The following is an 8,073-nucleotide window of genomic DNA, read 5'->3' as shown; positions in this document are numbered from 1 at the left end:
TGCTTGCATCTGCAGCACTGAAAACCTTACAGACTGCAGTTCAGAAATACATGGCTTGGGCCAAATCTGTGGAGTTAACAAAAAGAACTCCTACCTCGCTCCCAGCGTCCTCTCCCTACCCTGGGAACGAGGTTGAAAGAACCCATGGAAACATCTCGCATGGCGGCGAAGATGTCACTTTGTCTTTTGCCGCAATTTAGAGGTACTGTCCCCGTATGAAACTGCCAAGCTACCCTTATTATCAAAGCACAAAGCCTGTCTTGACCACGATAGCCTCTTGCAGGCGTTCAGTTACTTGGGGGCAGCACGAAAAATAACGAGCGATAAAAGAGAAGCGCGTCGGGAGAAAGCGTTCGCTTCACCCCTATTTTTTCGCTCACCGTTTTTCGCGCCACGCCCGGTTAAACTGAAGGCCTGGAAGAGGTTGGAATCATGATAGTTCTGAGCAAGTTATTCCAAGCCGAAGGAATGAAAGTTTAAGTGAACTCTTTATACCAAAGGACACACTCGACCAGCCGTGCGATGTTGTTTTGATGGTCAAAGATGGCAAAGAATTCAAAGCTCACAGACGAGTTCTCTCAGAGGCCAGTCCTTTCTTTGAAAAGCTGCTGAACAGTGACATGAAAGAGACTCAAGAAGGAGTAGTTCGGTTGGAGATGATTACCGAGTCAGCCATAGCGGCCACGCTACAGTTTATTTACAACGGCAATGTTCAGATATTGGCCGAAGACAACGCCCGAGACCTGATCGTTGTGGCTGATTATTTGTTTCTTAACAAACTAAAACTTCTCGCTGGAGGGGTTTTATTACAGACGCTGAGCATTTCAAATTGTACTTCAACTTACTATTTTGCTGAAAGATATCAATGCGAAGACCTTCTTTCGAGCACTAGGAAATTTTTCCTCGCCAATTTTACCTCCGTTTACGCCGCGAACCGTGGAAATGTTTTGAATATGTCGAGCAGAGAGGTTGAAATGTGGATTTCAAGTGATGAAATAGATGTTAGCGCCGAGGAAGATGTTTTTAAGATCGTTCTAGCATGGATTGACCATGACAGAAGCCGGCGAAAAAGACATTTCGTCGAGTTATTTCGTCACGTTCGGCTTGTGAATGTATCGCGTGACTTTCTAAGACATGATATCGTGACAAATGAGCTAGTGCAAGAGAATAACAGCTGTCTGACGCTGGTAAAGGATGCCATCAACTTACTTGACTCAAAAAACTTCGAGAGCCTCAGTGTTCCACCCAGAAAGACACTCGAGACCCCTGTTGTAGTAGTAAATGTGGGTGAAAATCTTCTGTGTAACTTTCCTCGTGAGAATAGCTGGTGCGGTTTGGGAGAGATACCAGCTGAATTTTTTACGCATCATAAATGTGTCCCTTGTGATGGTCAATTGTATCTTACTGTGCAGGAGGCGTCGCGCTATCAACCTAAGTCCTTAAAACAATTAACATATAGTCTATACTCTAACAAACGTGAGCTGTTACCATCCTTGGAAGAACCGAGACGGTATTTGCGGGAAACATTTTTTAGAAATGGAGATGAAATGTACGCTTTGATGTCTGAACCATGTGTTATGGACCATTTACTAAATTGGCGCTTCCATCAGTGTCGCCGCCTTGGCCATGTATTGGACTTTTCTAGAACAGAAACAGAGCAAACGTGTGGCAGCCGAAAACATACTTCCTTCCTCTCGAAGTACAAACCGGAATCAAAGTCGTGGGAAGATGTATCATCTTTTGATTATTTGGATCTTAGATAAGATTTCTGCATTGTAGCCAAAGATAATTTTATTTATTTTATTGGAGGCATAGGATCCCCTAGTAACGAGTGCAGGTTCCTTTGCAATGTTGACAGGTATGACGTTAGCAAAAACAAATGGGACAAATTAGCTCACATTCAAGTGGCGCGAAAGTGCGCTCACGGAGCTGCTGTGAACGAAAAAATCTACATTGCTGGAGGTTTTTTCAATAGGACGAAGGTGCTAGAAGGCCATCAGTGTGAGGTGTACGATGAAACAACAAATGAGTGGCGGTTCATCACAAGCTTCAGGTATGGACCGGGAAGATTTTGAAGCCCTACTGGCAGTCGATGGTGACCTATATACCTCGAGTATTATAGTTGACTCCTGCCAGAGTGAGAAATTTAGTGTAAGATTTGTATGTTATAAACCTGAAGAGAATAAATGGGACACGAAAACAGAAGTGACAGCAAGACGTGCGACATTTGGCCTTTTTCCACCTAACAACGTTTGCTCGATGAGAATTTGTAAAGGATTTTGCAACATCCGGCCGGTGAACGAAACCTTCCCTTCCGATGGAAGCCTTCCCGGAGCAACCCAGCCCTCGTTAACTTCCAAAAAACCTGAGCGGAAATGCTTCATCATGTGACTCAAAACTTTCAGGCAGACATTTACTCCTTTATAGTTTCTGTAAATATCAGTAGGAGCAAACCTCTGACAAACTAGTTGTCTTTTGTTTACCATGTATTTTTTAGTGTTTGCGTTGTAAAAGACTGTGGCGAATGACAACACAAAGCTACTGTGTGGCAACTGAACTTTGTATCCTGCGGAATCAGACGCTGATCTGTATTAGTGATGATCGCTAAAGTGTGAACTTTTAAATCTTTTTTTTTCTAGCGTACAAACTGCATAAGCAGCATAAGCAGATGCAGTGAGGTGCTGTTTATTATCATGTCTTGATAGTAAATTGTGTCAGCAAAAGACGTCTATTAGTGACTTCTTCAGGACAGCGTTTATAGGCTAGTTGCATTGTGCTTGTGCTTTTACAAAGATTACAACCAGTCATCACTGCGTCTGCGTGTGTTAAGGCCTGTCTCAAATTGTCGTTCTGCTTCTCCCTTTGGTTTAAGTCGTCAATAAGTTGTTTGCAAGGTGTCGTTAGTTTTTCCAATCTGTTGAGAGGTCTTTGTTCTCAATTGGTGTACCACCTTTCCAGAATCAGTAAACAGTTCGCGCTGACTGCCTTGAGAAAAATATATGAGATGATAGACTGCCTCCGTACATTGACCCATCTTCATTATTTTCTGCTAAAACCTCTAGAGATTATGTTTCTTGGTTATTTTTTCATGTGCACACAATGTATCTCTGCCCGGGATCTCTAAAACAAAGCCGGTAACCCCCATCTTCTCTTGCATTTCCGATACAAGTAACTCATTATCTATAACCAAAGTAAAAGTTTGAAAAAATCTACATATTAGAAGATATACTCGGTCGAAACCCTAGCCCGTTTTTTCCTTACTGCTCAGTGTCAATTTATACGCGGCGTGTCTGCTTCTGATGACCACTATTTTTTCTATCGATGGATCACTATCTCTATCCTTTCCTTCGTTATGTGGAAAAAATGACATTTATTTTTGCTCCAAACACCATCCAATTAGCTCTTTGTCTAAAATTGCAAAAGACTGGCAACATTTGGGACCATTATCTTTAATATTTTCAGCTAAAACCCACGAGACCATGCTGAGTTTCTTGGTTATTTTACACATTCTTTATCTCTGAAACGAAGTTGGTGACCCCAGTTTATATCACATTTGTAACACAATCGAGTAACTTCGTATTTAACCGCAGTGAAGACTAGAACAGATCTGCATATTGGAAGATATGGAAACGGCCTTGGTCGCAACGAACACTAGCTCTTCTTTCCGCGATCCAAGCAATTATGTGGCAACAAGAGAAATTTTCTTCTTGATGGAAACCAGCTATTGGGATCACTGGACGCCTCGGAAATCGCAAAGGTGGTGGCAACGAAGATATTTCTAATGCTCACGTAAGGGACTCCTGTGAGATAATAGACACTATTCTTTACAAACCAGGGATTTTATACAGACAAAATTAGTTCTTTATTTTTATATTGCACTTTAATGTTTTAAATCTATTTTTAACGTCACAATACAAAACTCTAACACTTATTACTAACATACAGGGGCACCTACTGGATCTTTTCGGTAAATTGTCTGTTCAGAAGGCCTTTACTTTCGTGGATTGATAAAAGTGTCCATTTTGTGTACCAAAAAAAGGCCAGCTATAGTTTCCGGAAAGGCAGTAAGACGTAAGGTTTTCGGGAAATGAACAAAACTGCCCTGTCTATTTCGCGAAGACTCAAGTTCCCTTAGAATGATCGACAGGTAAATTATTTTGACTATTTTTTTAGGCTTCCTAAAATTAACGTACAGAGTTAATTCAAATGAAAGCTACTGAGTGCTTAGTACTGTTACGTCATAACATACCACGGATTTCTACAGGGTGTAACTTGTATTTCTAGGCTTGGTAGCAACGCGAAATAGCGTTAGGCTAAAGCGCCGCGTTCAATTTATCTACGATAACTGCAAGTGTTACATATCCAGTTGACACCATTGATCAGTGGACGTTTTTACTAAGATCAAAACTAACTCATTTATTACAAAAAACGCCTCAATCGATCACCGCCAAAAACCTGTAATAGTACGGGCGGTTCATTATTGATTGCAGTGCTTCCCAATCCTTCCCATGACATCTGGTATTTTGTAATAGCAATGTGACGCTTTGAAGTTATAATAATTATTTCTGCTGCGAATAACACACCTTTGACACCTTTTGCAAGAATAAAGTTTTTGAACACACCCAAACCGCCCATTAAACCGACCAGATTTTGTTTCTTTTACGCTTACATCGTTCGGCAAAGAGAGTTTACTGTAATTATTAAATTAAATAACTAAGACAACAAAAAAGCAACAAAAGAAAGCACAAACATAAATTAGTTCAGAATCACCGCAAACTTTGATAAGAATATGAATCGCCACTTTGCAAGACTTCCTTTATCGTCCACGACTTCCTGTTTTGATATCTGCGGTTTACCACGCACCACTTGAAAGGAGGAAGACGGAACGAGCCCTTGACACCAAATACAAATGTTTGAATACAATACAATGTTTCAATTTTCATTTGATTATTGGCGCATGAAGCAGGGAGAATGAGGGTCTGGCAGAATAAAGTAATTTTTGTTTCTTGAAGACTTCCCCTGGTCGGAAATCGTGGCAAAAGCGACGTTTAGCAGAGAACTGCACTCTAAGGGTGTAAACACTGGTACAGCTGGCTTGAAAATTGATGAATCTGAGCAACCAAACTGTAAGGCGGTTTCTTTCAGGAGGTAACTTTTTTGCCCCCTTCTGTGACGTGCCTGCTCCCCCTCCCCCACCGGGGGGAGGGAAGCAAGAGCTCTGAAGCAATCCCGTTTTCGTTGCGTTTGGTTGGCCCATTTTCCCAATTTATACATGCATTTACAGCACTGAAAACTTTACAGATCAGTCGAGAAAGACACATGCCTTAGACCAAATCTGTATCAACAAAAAGCACCCATCGAAACATCTCACATGCCGACGAGGGCGTCTTCTATTACGGCCCGCGTATTGAGTTCCCGCGATAAAGTTGAGAAACAAATCCTGTTAACAAAGTACAATGACTGTCTGGACCACGAAATGGTTCTCGCCTCTTCTAACAATGCATTCCAGTCATCGCGATACCCGAAAAGACAATTACATTATGGAACTCTACGGAAATGCAAAACGACAATTTTCGAATTTTATATTACATGTTGTGAAGGTATGTTAGTTTACTCGTCCCATTTATGGAAGAGTTGGCTGAACCACGATATTACACAAGACGCTGCCTTGTGGCGTCTGCCAAAAGATCAGTTTTACAAGGAGGTTTAATTGTCTTTCTAAAAGACATTTATCGAATAGTTCAGGTTAGGCTATTCTTCTGTTGGCTGGTAGCTAAATCCGTTCCGCTTGTTGTCCTTGTGCGCACGCGGTCTCTCTAAAACTTTCAGACAAAAAAAATATAATTCGCTTTGTTTCTATCTTTACCTAGTAACTTCAAACCAGTTAAAACGTCCGCTCAGCTTGCTTTAACTTTTGTTTTATTGGTGTTATAATTTTTATTACACTTAATCCACTTGAAAGTTTCACACCGACTGATTACTTGGTCCTCTGGGTGAGAGCGGATGTGATCGAACAATTCCACCACTGTATTGTGAAAGCGTAGTACGTGAAAAACACTTCAAACAGATCATATCTACATAGCAGAAGTAACTTTTAGAAGTTTGTAATAATTTGCGACTTCCTTTATTTGAAAATACCGGACGTCATAAAAAAAATAATTGGAGATATTTTTAGTTTATGGTCTCTTGTCGCAGACGAGTGACAACAAGAGGTCAGACAAATAACAGAAGTAATCGACAACCAGTAGGGGTTGTGTCAGCGCTGTGATGTTTCACAACACTTTATAAATGAAATTGTAAAATCATACAGTCTACAGAAATACAAGTTTTTTGTTCTTGTTGTTGACCGTGGTGGAGTGGGGAATAAAAATGCAGTGACTTAATTCCATATGACAAGAAATAAGCCAAACGAGCAACCGAAACGTAATGTGCTATTCCTTTGTTTCTATGTAAACTGCAGTGTGTCTAGATACCAAAGTATGATATTTGCTAAGTGTTGGAACATCGATATTTTATAGTATGCCCAAGCTCGAAAATTTCCTCAGATCGATACAAAGCTAAAATGCTTAAAATCGCTTGACAATTCTGAACAAAGATCTACTATTCTAAGAGTTATTTCGTGGAATTTCTATAATCATTTCAGACTTCCGGGCATCTAGTTTTTCGAAAACACTTCCCGGCTGCCGGGTATCTAGACGTAATATGTTATCAGGTTATTTTTAAACATACATAGCCTTCGAAACTCAGAATAACAGTCCGCGGCTCAGACTGTCTGTGACATGTAAACGCTGGCTTATGAAACACTGCTCGATTGTTTACTGATATGTCAGGCCGGGTTGAAATCTGAACAACCCTCTCCTCAAAGGGCTCCTCGCGCAGGGGGTGCTGTCCTTCGATTGAGTCGTGATTTTACCCACGATTTCATCTTACCACCGGAAATTTCATGGAGATTCGGTGGTCATGTCACAACGACGAGCAGTTTCGAAATCATCTGGACATCGCAGCTTAAATCTTTCTCTAGTCCCGGCACGTCCTGAATCGAACTTTCGGTAATCGAACCCAATCGAAAAGCATTCGTCCTGACGTGCCTTACACCATAAAAATGTTTTGGATGCATTTTTTTAAAAATTTGCATCCTGCTCCACCCCACCTAACGTGTGAAGGGAGAGGACGCGCTGTCAGTATGATGCTTGTTATTTCGTAACGTTGCTAGGCTTTCAACTAATTGTTTCAATAATTGTCCTGACCCTAAAACACAACAGGAGTTCAGAAGGACTCGGCCAACAAAACTGGAGCTTTAATACTGACAAGTGGGAGGATACCCTGCGATCAGGCGTTCTTTTACTATGGCGCCGAAATAAAGAACAAGTGATCGCAGGTTAATGGGTTTAGGTGAACGAGCCTTGATATTTATAGAATTGTCATGACGTGCGTGATGCCATTTGTTCAGTGAAGGTCACGATTTGGTCAATCAGAATTATCTCTACAACTGTTGTAGCAATTCTATTCTCTTTTTTAGCAACAAATTATTACCCAGTCAAATTTCTATGTATTCAATAAGTCAGCAAAGGTGCGTGGGCTATTAATGTTGTTTCGTTCTCCAAAACAAGAACAACAAAACTGACAGATCATGTGTTCTTCACTCTTCTTGAAGTATCTCTTCCCACTGTTGTTTTAATACTACCTGTTGTTGTGAAAAAAGAAGAGGAAGAACATAACCTTTCCTTTTAAAAGACTCTTCTTCCGACCTAACACCTGATTGATTTGATACCCATGTCTACCGTGCCGAAGCCGCGCTTCATGGAAAAGAAAAGATGATCTCCGGCCCCGTCTTGTTCGTTAGTTTTCATCCACTTAGACCGAGAAACCTCCTCTTTTCAGTTGTCTTTTTGTACATATAACGTATCAGAAAAGATTTTTAAGGTAAATAAACATAGTTGGGTATTTTCTAGACGTCATCTTGCGAATTCAAATGTAGACTGCCTTGTCGTGGAATTTTAATACCCGCAACCGTATACAGTCGACCTAAGACTTGAAGGAGACACCGAAGAATTCCCGAAACCTGCTGATTCT

At 40.9% G+C, this 8,073-nt stretch overlaps 1 pseudogene; it reads left to right on the top strand.

The window, feature by feature from the left end:
- The first annotated feature begins 410 nt into the window (after window positions 1–410).
- On the top strand, window positions 411–3,023 carry LOC149114894 (kelch-like protein 38; annotated as a pseudogene).
- The last annotated feature ends 5,050 nt before the right edge of the window (window positions 3,024–8,073 follow it).

The sequence above is a fragment of the Orbicella faveolata genome, unplaced genomic scaffold (genome assembly GCF_042242905.1).
Source record: "Orbicella faveolata isolate gen_17 unplaced genomic scaffold, um_ofav_v1 contig_13, whole genome shotgun sequence".
NCBI classification, from domain to species: Eukaryota; Metazoa; Cnidaria; class Anthozoa; order Scleractinia; family Merulinidae; genus Orbicella; species Orbicella faveolata.
The sequence above is the reverse complement of the archived record's forward strand: the minus strand, read 5'-3'. Positions and strand labels throughout refer to the sequence as shown.